The sequence below is a fragment of the Oncorhynchus mykiss genome, chromosome 13, assembly GCF_013265735.2.
Source record: "Oncorhynchus mykiss isolate Arlee chromosome 13, USDA_OmykA_1.1, whole genome shotgun sequence".
Taxonomy (NCBI): Eukaryota; Metazoa; Chordata; class Actinopteri; order Salmoniformes; family Salmonidae; genus Oncorhynchus; species Oncorhynchus mykiss.
The window spans coordinates 68,363,648-68,378,699 of NC_048577.1; the positions used below are offsets into that span (position 1 = coordinate 68,363,648).

The 15,052-nt window shown below is 42.2% G+C and overlaps 1 protein-coding gene across 2 annotated transcripts in view; it reads left to right on the top strand.

Moving 5' to 3' along the window:
• LOC110487469 (NLR family CARD domain-containing protein 3-like) overlaps positions 1–15,052 on the top strand; it is a 135,778-nt gene that overhangs the window by 5,598 nt on the left and 115,128 nt on the right. The window lies entirely within an intron of this gene.

Consider the following 15,052-nt stretch of genomic DNA (forward strand, 5'->3'; position numbering starts at 1 on the left):
ATCTGTTACATATAGGTGATGGAGGAGAGGGGGGATATATCTGTTACATATAGGTGATGAAGGAGAGGGGGGATATATCTGTTACATATAGGTGATGGAGGAGAGGGGGGATATATCTGTTACATATAGGTGATGGAGGAGAGGGGGGATATATCTGTTACATATAGGTGATGGAGGAGAAGGAGAGGGGGGATATATCTGTTACATATAGGTGATGGAGGAGAAGGAGAGGGGGGATATATCTGTTACATATAGGTGATGGAGGAGAGGGGGATATATCTGTTACATATAGGTGATGGAGGAGAGGGGGGATATATCTGTTACATATAGGTGATGGAGGAGAAGGAGAGGGGGATATATCTGTTACATATAGGTGATGGAGGAGAAGGAGAGGGGGGATATATCTGTTACATATAGGTGATGGACGAGAGGGGGGATATATCTGTTACATAGAGGTGATGGAGGAGAAGGAGAGGGGGGATATATCTGTTACATATAGGTGATGGAGGAGAGGGGGATATATCTGTTACATATAGGTGATGGAGGAGAGGGGGATATATCTGTTACATATAGGTGATGGAGGAGAAGGAGAGGGGGGATATATCTGTTACATATAGGTGATGGAGGAGAGGGGGGATATATCTGTTACATATAGGTGATGGAGGAGAGGGGGGATATATCTGTTACATATAGGTGATGGAGGAGAAGGAGAGGGGATATATCTGTTACATATAGGTGATGGAGGAGAAGGGGATATATCTGTTACATATAGGTGATGGACGAGAGGGGGGATATATCTGTTACATAGAGGTGATGGAGGAGAAGGAGAGGGGGGGATATATCTGTTACATATAGGTGATGGACGAGAGGGGGGATATATCTGTTACATAGAGGTGATGGAGGAGAAGGAGAGGGGGGGATATATCTGTTACATATAGGTGATGGAGGAGAGGGGGGATATATCTGTTACATATAGGTGATGGAGGAGAGGGGGATATATCTGTTACATATAGGTGATGGAGGAGAAGGAGAGGGGGATATATCTGTTACATATAGGTGATGGAGGAGAAGGAGAGGGGGGATATATCTGTTACATATAGGTGATGGAGGAGAGGGGGGATATATCTGTTACATATAGGTGATGGAGGAGAGGGGGGATATATCTGTTACATATAGGTGATGGAGGAGAGGAGGGATATATCTGTTACATATAGGTGATGGAGGAGAAGGAGAGGAGGGATATATCTGTTACATATAGGAGATGGAGGAGAGGGGGGGATATATCTGTTACATATAGGTGATGGAGGAGAGGGGGGGATATATCTGTTACATAGAGGTGATGGAGGAGAAGGAGAGGGGGGGATATATCTGTTACATATAGGTGATGGACGAGAGGGGGGATATATCTGTTACATAGAGGTGATGGAGGAGAGGGGGGGATATATCTGTTACATAGAGGTGATGGAGGAGAAGGAGAGGGGGGGATATATCTGTTACATATAGGTGATGGAGGAGAAGGGGATATATCTGTTACATATAGGTGATGAAGGAGAAGGAAAGGGGGGATATATCTGTTACATATAGGTGATGGAGGAGAGGGGGGATATATCTGTTACATATAGGTGATGAAGGAGAGGGGGGATATATCTGTTACATATAGGTGATGAAGGAGAAGGAAAGGGGGGATATATCTGTTACATATAGGTGATGAAGGAGGAGGAGAGGGGGGATATATCTGTTACATATAGGTGATGGAGGAGAGGGGGGATATATCTGTTACATATAGGTGATGAAGGAGAGGGGGGATATATCTGTTACATATAGGTGATGGAGGAGAGGGGGGATATATCTGTTACATATAGGTGATGGAGGAGAGGGGGGATATATCTGTTACATATAGGTGATGGAGGAGAGGGGGGATATATCTGTTACATATAGGTGATGGAGGAGAGGGGGGATATATCTGTTACATATAGGTGATGGAGGAGAGGGGGGATATATCTGTTACATATAGGTGATGGAGGAGAAGGAGAGGGGGGATATATCTGTTACATATAGGTGATGGAGGAGAAGGAGAGGGGGGATATATCTGTTACATATAGGTGATGGAGGAGAGGGGGATATATCTGTTACATATAGGTGATGGAGGAGAGGGGGGATATATCTGTTACATATAGGTGATGGAGGAGAAGGAGAGGGGGATATATCTGTTACATATAGGTGATGGAGGAGAAGGAGAGGGGGGATATATCTGTTACATATAGGTGATGGAGGAGAAGGAGAGGGGGGATATATCTGTTACATATAGGTGATGGAGGAGAAGGGGGATATATCTGTTACATATAGGTGATGGAGGAGAGGGGGGATATATCTGTTACATATAGGTGATGGAGGAGAGGGGGGATATATCTGTTACATATAGGTGATGGACGAGAGGGGGGATATATCTGTTACATAGAGGTGATGGAGGAGAAGGAGAGGGGGGATATATCTGTTACATATAGGTGATGGAGGAGAGGGGGATATATCTGTTACATATAGGTGATGGAGGAGAGGGGGATATATCTGTTACATATAGGTGATGGAGGAGAAGGAGAGGGGGGATATATCTGTTACATATAGGTGATGGAGGAGAGGGGGGATATATCTGTTACATATAGGTGATGGAGGAGAGGGGGGATATATCTGTTACATATAGGTGATGGAGGAGAAGGAGAGGGGATATATCTGTTACATATAGGTGATGGAGGAGAAGGGGATATATCTGTTACATATAGGTGATGGACGAGAGGGGGGATATATCTGTTACATAGAGGTGATGGAGGAGAAGGAGAGGGGGGGATATATCTGTTACATATAGGTGATGGACGAGAGGGGGGATATATCTGTTACATAGAGGTGATGGAGGAGAAGGAGAGGGGGGGATATATCTGTTACATATAGGTGATGGAGGAGAGGGGGGATATATCTGTTACATATAGGTGATGGAGGAGAGGGGGATATATCTGTTACATATAGGTGATGGAGGAGAAGGAGAGGGGGATATATCTGTTACATATAGGTGATGGAGGAGAAGGAGAGGGGGGATATATCTGTTACATATAGGTGATGGAGGAGAGGGGGGATATATCTGTTACATATAGGTGATGGAGGAGAGGGGGGATATATCTGTTACATATAGGTGATGGAGGAGAGGAGGGATATATCTGTTACATATAGGTGATGGAGGAGAAGGAGAGGAGGGATATATCTGTTACATATAGGAGATGGAGGAGAGGGGGGGATATATCTGTTACATATAGGTGATGGAGGAGAGGGGGGGATATATCTGTTACATAGAGGTGATGGAGGAGAAGGAGAGGGGGGGATATATCTGTTACATATAGGTGATGGACGAGAGGGGGGATATATCTGTTACATAGAGGTGATGGAGGAGAGGGGGGGATATATCTGTTACATAGAGGTGATGGAGGAGAAGGAGAGGGGGGATATATCTGTTACATATAGGTGATGGAGGAGAGGGGGGATATATCTGTTACATATAGGTGATGGAGGAGAGGGGGGATATATCTGTTACATATAGGTGATGGAGGAGAGGAGGGATATATCTGTTACATATAGGTGATGGAGGAGAAGGAGAGGAGTGATATATCTGTTACATATAGGAGATGGAGGAGAGGGGGGGATATATCTGTTACATATAGGTGATGGAGGAGAGGGGGGGATATATCTGTTACATAGAGGTGATGGAGGAGAAGGAGAGGGGGGGATATATCTGTTACATATAGGTGATGGACGAGAGGGGGGATATATCTGTTACATAGAGGTGATGGAGGAGAGGGGGGGATATATCTGTTACATAGAGGTGATGGAGGAGAAGGAGAGGGGGGGATATATCTGTTACATATAGGTGATGGAGGAGAAGGGGATATATCTGTTACATATAGGTGATGAAGGAGAAGGAAAGGGGGGATATATCTGTTACATATAGGTGATGGAGGAGAGGGGGGATATATCTGTTACATATAGGTGATGAAGGAGAGGGGGGATATATCTGTTACATATAGGTGATGAAGGAGAAGGAAAGGGGGGATATATCTGTTACATATAGGTGATGAAGGAGGAGGAGAGGGGGGATATATCTGTTACATATAGGTGATGGAGGAGAGAGGGGATATATCTGTTACATATAGGTGATGAAGGAGAGGGGGGATATATCTGTTACATATAGGTGATGAATGAGAGGGGGGATATATCTGTTGCATATAGGTGATGAAGGAGAGGGGGGATATATCTGTTACATATAGGTGATGGAGGAGAAGGAGAGGGGGGATATATCTGTTACATATAGGTGATGGAGGAGAAGGAGAGGGGGGATATATCTGTTACATATAGGTGATGGAGGAGAGGGGGGATATATCTGTTACATATAGGTGATGGAGGAGAGGGGGGATATATCTGTTACATATAGGTGATGGAGGAGAGGGGGGATATATCTGTTACATATAGGTGATGGAGGAGAGGGGGGATATATCTGTTACATATAGGTGATGGAGGAGAGGGGGGATATATCTGTTACATAGAGGTGATGGAGGAGAAGGAGAGGGGGGATATATCTGTTACATATAGGTGATGGAGGAGAGGGGGGGATATATCTGTTACATATAGGTGATGGAGGAGAAGGAGAGGGGGGATATATCTGTTGCATATAGGTGATGGAGGAGAAGGAGAGGGGGGATATATCTGTTACATATAGGTGATGGAGGAGAGGGGGATATATCTGTTACATATAGGTGATGGAGGAGAAGGAGAGGGGGATATATCTGTTACATAGAGGTGATGGAGGAGAAGGAGAGGGGGGATATATCTGTTACATATAGGTGATGGAGGAGAGGGGGGATATATCTGTTACATATAGGTGATGGAGGAGAGGGGGATATATCTGTTACATATAGGTGATGGAGGAGAGGGGGGATATATCTGTTACATATAGGTGATGGAGGAGAAGGAGAGGGGGGATATATCTGTTACATATAGGTGATGGAGGAGAGGGGGGATATATCTGTTACATATAGGTGATGGAGGAGAAGGAGAGGGGGATATATCTGTTACATAGAGGTGATGGAGGAGAAGGAGAGGGGGGATATATCTGTTACATATAGGTGATGGAGGAGAGGGGGGGATATATCTGTTACATATAGGTGATGGAGGAGAAGGAGAGGGGGGATATATCTGTTGCATATAGGTGATGGAGGAGAAGGAGAGGGGGGATATATCTGTTACATATAGGTGATGGAGGAGAGGGGGGATATATCTGTTACATATAGGTGATGGAGGAGAGGGGGGATATATCTGTTACATATAGGTGATGAAGGAGAGGGGGGATATATCTGTTACATATAGGTGATGAATGAGAGGGGGGATATATCTGTTACATATAGGTGATGGAGGAGAGGGGGGATATATCTGTTACATATAGGTGATGAATGAGAGGGGGGATATATCTGTTACATATAGGTGATGGAGGAGAGGGGGGATATATCTGTTACATATAGGTGATGAAGGAGAAGGAAAGGGGGGATATATCTGTTGCATATAGGTGATGAAGGAGAGGGGGATATATCTGTTGCATAGAGGTGATGGAGGAGAAGGAGAGAGGGGGATATATCTGTTACATATAGGTGATGGAGGAGAAGGAGAGGGGGGATATATCTGTTGCATATTGGTGATGGAGGAGAAGGAGAGGGGGGATATATTTGTTACATAGAGAATAGTGCATTCGGAAAGTTTCCAGACCCCTTGCCTTTTTCAAAGTTGTTTTATTCTAAAATTGATAATATATACTTTTTTTGTCCTGATCAATTTACACACAATACCCAATAATGACAAAGCAAGAACAGAACATTTAGATAAATAGTCAGACACTTTACTCAGTACTTTGTTGAATCACCTTTGGCAGTGATATCTTCTTGGGTATGATGCTACAAGTTTGGCACACCTGTATTATGCAGAGTTTCTCGCATTCTTCTCTGCAGAGCCTCTCAAGCTCTGTCAGGTTGGATGGGGATCGTCACTGCACAGCTATTTTCATGTCTCTCCAGAGATGTTCGATTGGGTTCAAGTCTGTGCTCTGGCTGGGCCACTCAAGGACATTCAGAGACTTGTCCCGAAGCGACTCCTATGTTGTCTTGGCTGTGTGCTTAGGGTCGTTGTCCTGCTGGAAGGTGAACATTCGTCCCAGTCTGAGGTCCTGAGTGCTCTGGAGCAGGATTTTATCAAGGATCTCTCTGTACTTTAGTCCGTTCATCTTTCCCTCGATCCTGACTAGTCTCACAGTCCCTGATGCTGAAAAACATCCCAACAGCATGATGCTGCCACCAACATGCCAGGTTTCCTCCAAACGTGAAGCTTGGCATTCAGGCCAAAGAGTTCAATCTTGGTTTCATCAGACCAGAGAATATTGTTTCTCATGGTCTGAGAGTCTTTTAGTCTTTAACTCCAAGAGGGCTGTTATGTGCCTTTAATTGAAGAGGGGTTTACGTCTGACCACTCTACCATAAGTGCTGCTCCATTTGTCAACGCCATGCAATACTCTGTGGAGGGCGCTTAATTGGAGCCAATTTCCTCTTTTTTTTTTTTTTTTTTTTTAAAGGAGTGGATCAGCTTAATATTGAGGTAAGAATATTGGTTCCATCAATGTAATTGTCTGCATCATTTCCAATTCCCCATATATTTTTGGGGTAAATATATATATCCATACACGCATGCCTACATATACACATATATACATACACATACCTATATAGACATACATACTTTTAAAAAAGAATAGACCTTTATTATTATTCCCCGCAAACCCTACCGCCGATCCCCCAATTGAAGTAAACTAATAAACACTTCTGCTTCTACCTTCAATTTAACATCTTATACACATTTTACATACAGTCTATTTTACAATTGTTCTTTTTTCTTTATTTTTAGTCGTTCCTCTTTTTCTGATGTCCATCCAGTTTGATTTCTATTTGTCACTGTGCTATTTCACAACATTTCTGAACCTATATACATTTTACAGACCACGTACGTTTAACATGTTTTATCTTGTTATTAGTTCCACCCTTCAGCTCCATTCAATCCCTCCCATCTGTCTCATTAGTTCCACCCTTCAGCTCCATTCAATCCCTCCCATCTGTCTCATTAGTTCCACCCTTCAGCTCCATTCAATCCCTCCCATCTGTCTCATTAGTTCCACCCTTCAGCTCCATTCAATCCCTCCCATCTGTCTCATTAGTTCCACCCTTCAGCTCCATTCAATCCCTCCCATCTGTCTCATTAGTTCACCCTTCAGCTCCATTCAATCCCTCCCATCTGTCTCATTAGTTCCACCCTTCAGCTCCATTCAATCCCTCCCATCTGTCTCATTAGTTCCACCCTTCAGCTCCATTCAATCCCTCCCATCTGTCTCATTAGTTCACCCTTCAGCTCCATTCAATCCCTCCGATCTGTCTCATTAGTTCCACCCTTCAGCTCCATTCAATCCCTCCCATCTGTCTCATTAGTTCCACCCTTCAGCTCCATTCAATCCCTCCCATCTGTCTCAACATCATCCATTTCGGATTTCTATTTGCCATATATTTTTCAACTGTGCTGTGATGCTTCACAAACGAATTGAACCTTTCTATTCTCATAGCTTCTACGGATTGTAAATTAAAAATACACATTTTTGCTAAAATAATTATTATATTATTGATTGATTGACTATGACTTTTCAAATCGTTAGTTAGCATTAGTTCTAGGCAAATGTTGCAATTCTTCAGCCATTCCTGGACCTGTGACCAAAAAAGAGTTACATATGGACAATACCAAAATAAATGATCTAATGACTCTGCCTCCTCACAGCAGAATCTAAAGAGCTGGGAAGATTGTATCCCCCATATGTGTAACATTGTATTAGTTGCAATAATTTTGTATAGTAATTTAGATTGAAAAATTCAAAGTTTTGCATCCGGCAAATGGGTACATCGAATGGGGTACATCGAAAATCTCTTCCCAACTATTTTGCAGTTTACATGGCACAGCTGTCAATGTTTTGGTCCTTAAATGAAATTGGTATATGTTTTTATTGATCACACCTTTCTTTAACTATTTATGTTCTTTGATTCAGGGCCGACATACAAGTTCCTTACTTTTTCCCCTTCTACTTGCCTCTTCCATTTTTGTGGTAATGCTGCAATTAATTGGTTGTAATTTTGGGTAGAGCAGACATTTCCATATGTCTGTGTTAGCTGCATGTGTGACATAACTCCACCAGTCCTATTTATGATATCATTCACAAAAATTATAAATTTTTTAAAAATGTATTTGAAAAATATATATATTATGTTCATATAATTTATAAAGCAGGTCACTAGGTGTAGGCAAAACCATTAGCAAATAGGTAAACTGTGATATGACTAAAGAGTTGATCAGGGTGATTTTTCCACAAATAGACAGGTATTTTACTTTCCATGGTAGCAACATCTGATCTATTTTTGCTAACGTTCTATAAAAATTTATTGGAGTGAGATCATTTATTTATTTTGGGATTTGTATACCGAGATGTCCACATCTCCGTCAGACCATTTAATTGGTAAACTACATGGTAATGTAAAATTAGCATTTTTTTAGTGATCCAATACGTAATATACTTATCACAATTTGGTTTTAATCCAGAGAGAATAGCAAAAGTATCTAGATCCTCTATGAGGCCGTGGAGAGACTCTAATTGAGGTTTTAAAAGAAAACATGAATCATCAGCGTACAATGACGCCTTAGTTTTTAAACCACTGATTACTAATCCCTTAATATTATTGTTTGATCTAATCTTAACAGCTAACATTTCGATGGCAATAATAAATAGATATGCTGACAGTGGACAACCTTGTTTTACTCCTCTAGAGAGTTTAAAACTTTCTGAGAGCCATTATTTACTATTTTACACCTAGGGTTACTATACACAACTTTTTATAAGAGATTCCCCAAAATTGAAATATTCTAGGCATTTATATATAAACTCCAGTTGTACTTTATCAAAAGCCTTTTCAAAATCAGCTATGAAAACCAGGCCTAGTGTCCCCGATATTTCATAGTATTCTATTGTTTCCCGTACTTGTCTTATATTATCTCCAATGTATCGTCCATGTAAAAAACCTGTCTGATTAGGATGAATAATATCTGACAATACTTTTTAAATTCTATGTGCCAACCATTTTGCTAGGATTTTTGCATCACAACACTGAAGTGTAAGAGGTCTCCAATTTTTTTAATGGACTGGATGTTTATATATACCACTTGGGTCCTGTTTCAATAATAATGATATCAGACCTTCTTGTTGCGTGTCTGATAATCTACCATTTATATAGGAGTGGTTAAAACATGCTAATAATGGTCCTCTGAGTACATCAAAAAAAAGTTTTGTATACTTCCACTGGTATGCCATCCAGCCCTGGAGTTTTCCCATCCTTAAAGGCCCCAATTGCATCAAGCAATTACTCCTCTGTAATTTGGCCTTCACATGAGTCTTTCTGTACAGCTGTTAATTTTACAATATTATTAGGGGGAAAAATCATATAATTAGTTTCAGTTAGTGGAGATGGAGGAGCCTGAAATGAAAACATATTCTTAAAGTACGTTACTTCCTCTTTCAAAATATAATTTGATGAATCACGCGTAACTCCATCATTTGTAACAAGTTTTAATAAAAAAAATTGGTAGCATTTCTACATTGAACATTTAAAAATAATTTGGTGCATTTCTCCCCACATTCCATCCAGTTTGCTTTATTTTTATAATCAATTACACTAGATCTTTCTTGAATAAGTTCCTCCATTTCTTTTTGTTTTTCCTCTAACTTATTTTGTGCCTATATAGTACAGTTTTACTGCTATCTAACTGTACTGTTAGTCCTTCCATAACCATTAAAATCAATAAATGACAAACTGGGTATACTTGAATTAGTTAGTAAGGTTTTAAAAGAGTTGAAGGCAAGCCTCGAGATGAGTGATGAAAAAGCTGCGACATTGGAGAAGGAAACAAACAAGCTAAAAGGGACAGTCAATAGATTTCCATACCCAACTATAAAATTTTCCGTCAAGATAGAACTGCCAAAGGGGGAGGAGTTGCAGTCTACTGCAGAGATAACTTGCAAAGTAATGTCATACTTTCCAGGTCCATACCCAAACAGTTCGAACTACTAATTAAAAAAATTACTCTCTCCAGAAATAAGTCTCTCACTGTTGCCGCCTGCTTCCGGAAATGCTTAACACCCCGGCAGTCCTACAATCTAAGCTAGATGCCCTCACACAAATCATCAAGGAACCCACCAGGTACAACCCTAAATCTGTAAACAAGGGCACCCTCATAGACGTTATCCTGACCAACTGGCCCTCCAAATACACCTCCGCTGTCTTCAACCAGGATCTCAGCGATCACTGCCTCATTGCCTGTATCCGCTATGGGTCCGCAGTCAAAGACCACCCCTCATCACTGTCAAACACTCCCTAACACTTCTGTGAGCAGGCCTTTCTAATCGACCTGGCCCGGGTATCCTGGAAGGATATTGACCTCATCCCGTCAGTTTAGGATGCCTGGTCATTCTTTAAAAGTAAATTCCTCACCATCTTAGATAAGCATGCTCCGTTCAAAATATGCAGAGCTAAGAACAGATATAGCCCTTGGTTCACTCCAGACCTGACTGCCCTCGACCAGCACAAAAACATCCTGTGGCGGACTGCAATAGCATCGAATAGTCCCAGCGATATGCAACTGTTCAGGGAAGTCAGGAACCAATACACGCAGTCAGTCAGGAAAGCAAAGGCCAGCTTCTTCAAGCAGAAATTTACATCCTGCAGCTCTAACTCCAAAAAGTTCTGGGACACTGTAAAGTCCATGGAGAACAAGAGCACCTCCTCCCAGCTGCCCACTGCACTGAGGCTAGGTAAAACGGTCACCACCGATAAATCCATGATAATCGAAAACTTCAACAAGCATTTCTCAATGGCTGGCCATGCCTTCCTCCTGGCTACTCCAACCTCGGCCAACAGCTCTGCCCCCCCCCCCCCCCCCCCCCACAGCTACTCGCCCAAGCCTCCCCAGCTTCTCTTTTACCCAAATCCAGATAGCAGATGTTCTGAAAGAGCTGCAAAACCTGGACCCTACAAATCAGCTGGGCTTGACAATCTGGACCCTCTATTTCTGAAACTATCCGCCGCCATTATCGCAACCCCTATTACCAGCCTGTTCAACCTCTCTTTCATATCGTCTGAGATCCCCAAGGATTGGAAAGCTGCCGCAGTCATCCCCCTCTTCAAAGGGGGAGACACCCTGGACCCAAACTGTTACAGACCTATATCCATCCTGTCCTGCCTGTCTAATGTATTCGAAAGCCAAGTCAACAAACCATCTCGAATCCCACCATACCTTCTCCGCTGTGTAATCTGGTTTCCGAGCCAGTCATAGGTGCACCTCAGCCACGCTCAAGGTACTAAACGATATCATAACCACCATCGATAAAAGACAGTACTGTGCAGCCGTCTTCATCGACCTGGCCAAGGCTTTTGACTCTGTCAATCAGCATATTCTTATCGGCAGACTCAGTAGCCTCGGTTTTTCTAATGACTGCCTTGCCTGGTTCACCAACTACTTTGCAGACAGAGTTCAGTGTGTCAAATCGGAGGGCATGTTGTCCGGTCCTCTGGCAGTCTCTATGGGGGTGACACAGGGTTCAATTCTCGGGCCGACTCTTTTCTCTGTTTATATCAATGATGTTGCTCTTGCTGCGGGCGATTCCCTGATCCACCTCTACACAGACGACACCATTCTGTATACTTCTGGATCTTCCTTGGACACTGTGCTATCTAACCTCCAAACGAGCTTCAATGCCATACAACACTCCTTCCGTGGCCTCCAACTGCTCTTAAACGCTAGTAAAACCAAATGCATGCTTTTCAACCGTTCGCTGCCTGCACACGCACGCTGACTAGCATCACCCCCCTGGATGGTTCCGACCTAGAATATGTGGACATCTATAAGTACCTAGGTTTCTGGCTAGACGGTAAACTCTCCTTCCAGACTCATATCAAACATCTCCAATCTAAAATCAAATCTAGAGTCGGCTTTCTATTCCGCAATAAAGCCTCCTTCACTCACGCCGCCAAACTTACCCTAGTAAAACTGACCATCCTACCGATCCTCGACTTTGGCGATGTCATCTACAAAATAGCTTCCAATACTCTACTCAGCAAACTGGATGCAGTTTATCACAGTGCCATGCGTTTTGTTACTAAAGCACCTTATGCCACCCACCACTGCGACCTGTATGCTCTAGTCGGCTGGCCCTCGCTACATATTCGTCGCCAGACCCACTGGCTCCAGGTCATCTACAAGTCCATGCTAGGTAAAGTTCCGTCTTATCTCAGTTCACTGGTCACGATGGCAACACCCACCCGTAGCACGCGCTCCAGCAAGTGTATCTCACTGATCATCCCTAAAGCCAACACCTCTTTGGCCGCCTTTCCTTCCAGTTCTCTGCTGCCTGTGACTGGGACAAACTGCAAAAATCGCTGAAGTTGGAGACTTTTATCTCCCTCACCAACTTCAAACATGTTCTATCTGAGCAGCTAACCAATCACTGCAGCTGTACATAGTCCATCGGTAAATAGCCCACCCAATTTACCTACCTCATCCCCATACTGTTTTTATTTATTTACTTTTCTGCTCTTTTGCACACCAGTATCTCTACCTGCACATGACCATCTGATCATTTGTCACTCCAGTGTTAATCTGCAAAATTGTAATTATTCGCCTAACGCCTTTTGCACACAATGTATATAGACTCTTTTTTTCTACTGTGTTATGGACTTGTTTATTGTTTACTCCATGTGTAACTCTGTGTTGTTGTCTGTTCACACTGCTATGCTTTATCTTGGCCAGGTCGCAGTTGTAAATGAGAACTTGTTCTCAACTAGCCTACCTGGTTAAATAAAGGTGTTCTCAACTAGCCTACCTGGTTAAATAAAGGTGTTCTCAACCAGCGTACCTGGTTAAATAAAGGTGTTCTCAACTAGCCTACATGGTTAAATAAAGGTGAAATAAAACAATAAAAATAAGATTGAAACCGAAGTGAATGAAGTTAAAAAGGAAAACACCGTTCTGAGAGAAGCTTTACTGGACATACAAACTAGATCCATGAGAGAGAATGTGGTACTTACAGGCATCCAGGAGAAAAAAAGGAGAAGTTCCTGAATCTGTAGTTAGAGAGTTCCCCCTTACAGCGCTTCAGATCCCACGTGAAGCTATCGACAACATCCAACTTGAACGTGTACACCACTTCGGACAGAGAGGCCAAAGGTGTGAACACCCAATCGTTGCCAAATTTGCTTAATTTAAAGATAAAATAATGTTTAAAAACCTGGGTAAAATTGGCATGAATGACCAGTTCCCGAAGGAAATTGGAGAACTGCGTAAAGTTCTGTATCCAATTTTCAAAGAAACTAGATTAAAAGGGAAACGAGTCGCTGATAAACTATGCATCGATAACCAGTTGTTCAGAGACACAACACAAAGCACACTACTCCATGGCTATTTTAAAAATGACAAAGTTCTCATAGATGAGGAAAATAATGAAACACAATTCTAGCCCTGTTATGAATTGTAACAATACAATGAAAATAAGAATAGCTTTTCTATATGTCTTCACATATAACTAATTGGAACACACAAGCACTAATTCAACATGGTGAAGATTAAAACTCAGTAAACAGAAGGCACAGTATGTGTGGCTGGTGAGGTGTGTGTTTATGTTTTATTTTATTTGTTATGTTTGGGAAAGTTGAGTGAGTGAGAAATGATATGGTTGCATATCCCAGAGACAATGTATTGCTGTGAGCCGGGGGTATGAGAGGGCTTTCAATGTTGTTCAGATGATGGATATACTTTTATAATGAATTATATGTCTTATTTATTTATTGTCCTATCATGGTGGAACAGTTTTAAAATAAATTATACATTTGATTTATTTATTGTCCTATCATGGGGAACGACATTTTTTAAATAAATGATATCTAATTATTTATTTATGATCCTAATTTAATGGTACGGTCCACAACCCTATACCCTAGACACCCACCTGAATGACCCAGATACTAAGGAGAAGTCCTAATTTAATGGTACGGTCCACAACCCTATACCCTAGACACCCACCTGAATGACCCAGATACTAAGGAGAAGTCCTAATTTAATGGTACGGTCCACAACCCTATACCCTACACACCCACCTGAATGACCCAGATACAAAGGAGAAGTCCTAATTTAATGGTACGGTCCACAACCCTATACCCTACACACCCACCTGAATGACCCAGATACTAAGGAGAAGTCCTAATTTAATGGTACGGTCCACAACCCTATACCCTACACACCCACCTGAATGACCCAGATACTAAGGAGAAGTCCTAATTTAATGGTACGGTCCACAACCCTATACCCTAGACACCCACCTGAATGACCCAGATACTAAGGAGAAGTCCTAATTTAATGGTACGGTCCACAACCCTATACCCTACACACCCACCTGAATGACCCAGATACTAAGGAGAAGTCCTAATTTAATGGTACGGTCCACAACCCTATACCCTACACACCCACCTGAATGACCCAGATACTAAGGAGAAGTCCTAATTTAATGGTACGGTCCACAACCCTATACCCTACACACCCACCTGAATGACCCAGATACTAAGGAGAAGTCCTAATTTAATGGTACGGTCCACAACCCTATACCCTAGACACCCACCTGAATGATCCAGATACTAAGGAGAAGTCCTAATTTAATGGTACGGTCCACAACCCTATACCCTACACACCCACCTGAATGACCCAGATACTAAGGAGAAGTCCTAATTTAATGGTACGGTCCACAACCCTATACCCTAGACACCCACCTGAATGACCCAGATACTAAGTGGGAAGTCCCTAACTGAAATGTCAAATGTAAATGTTTTACATAAAAATCTCATAT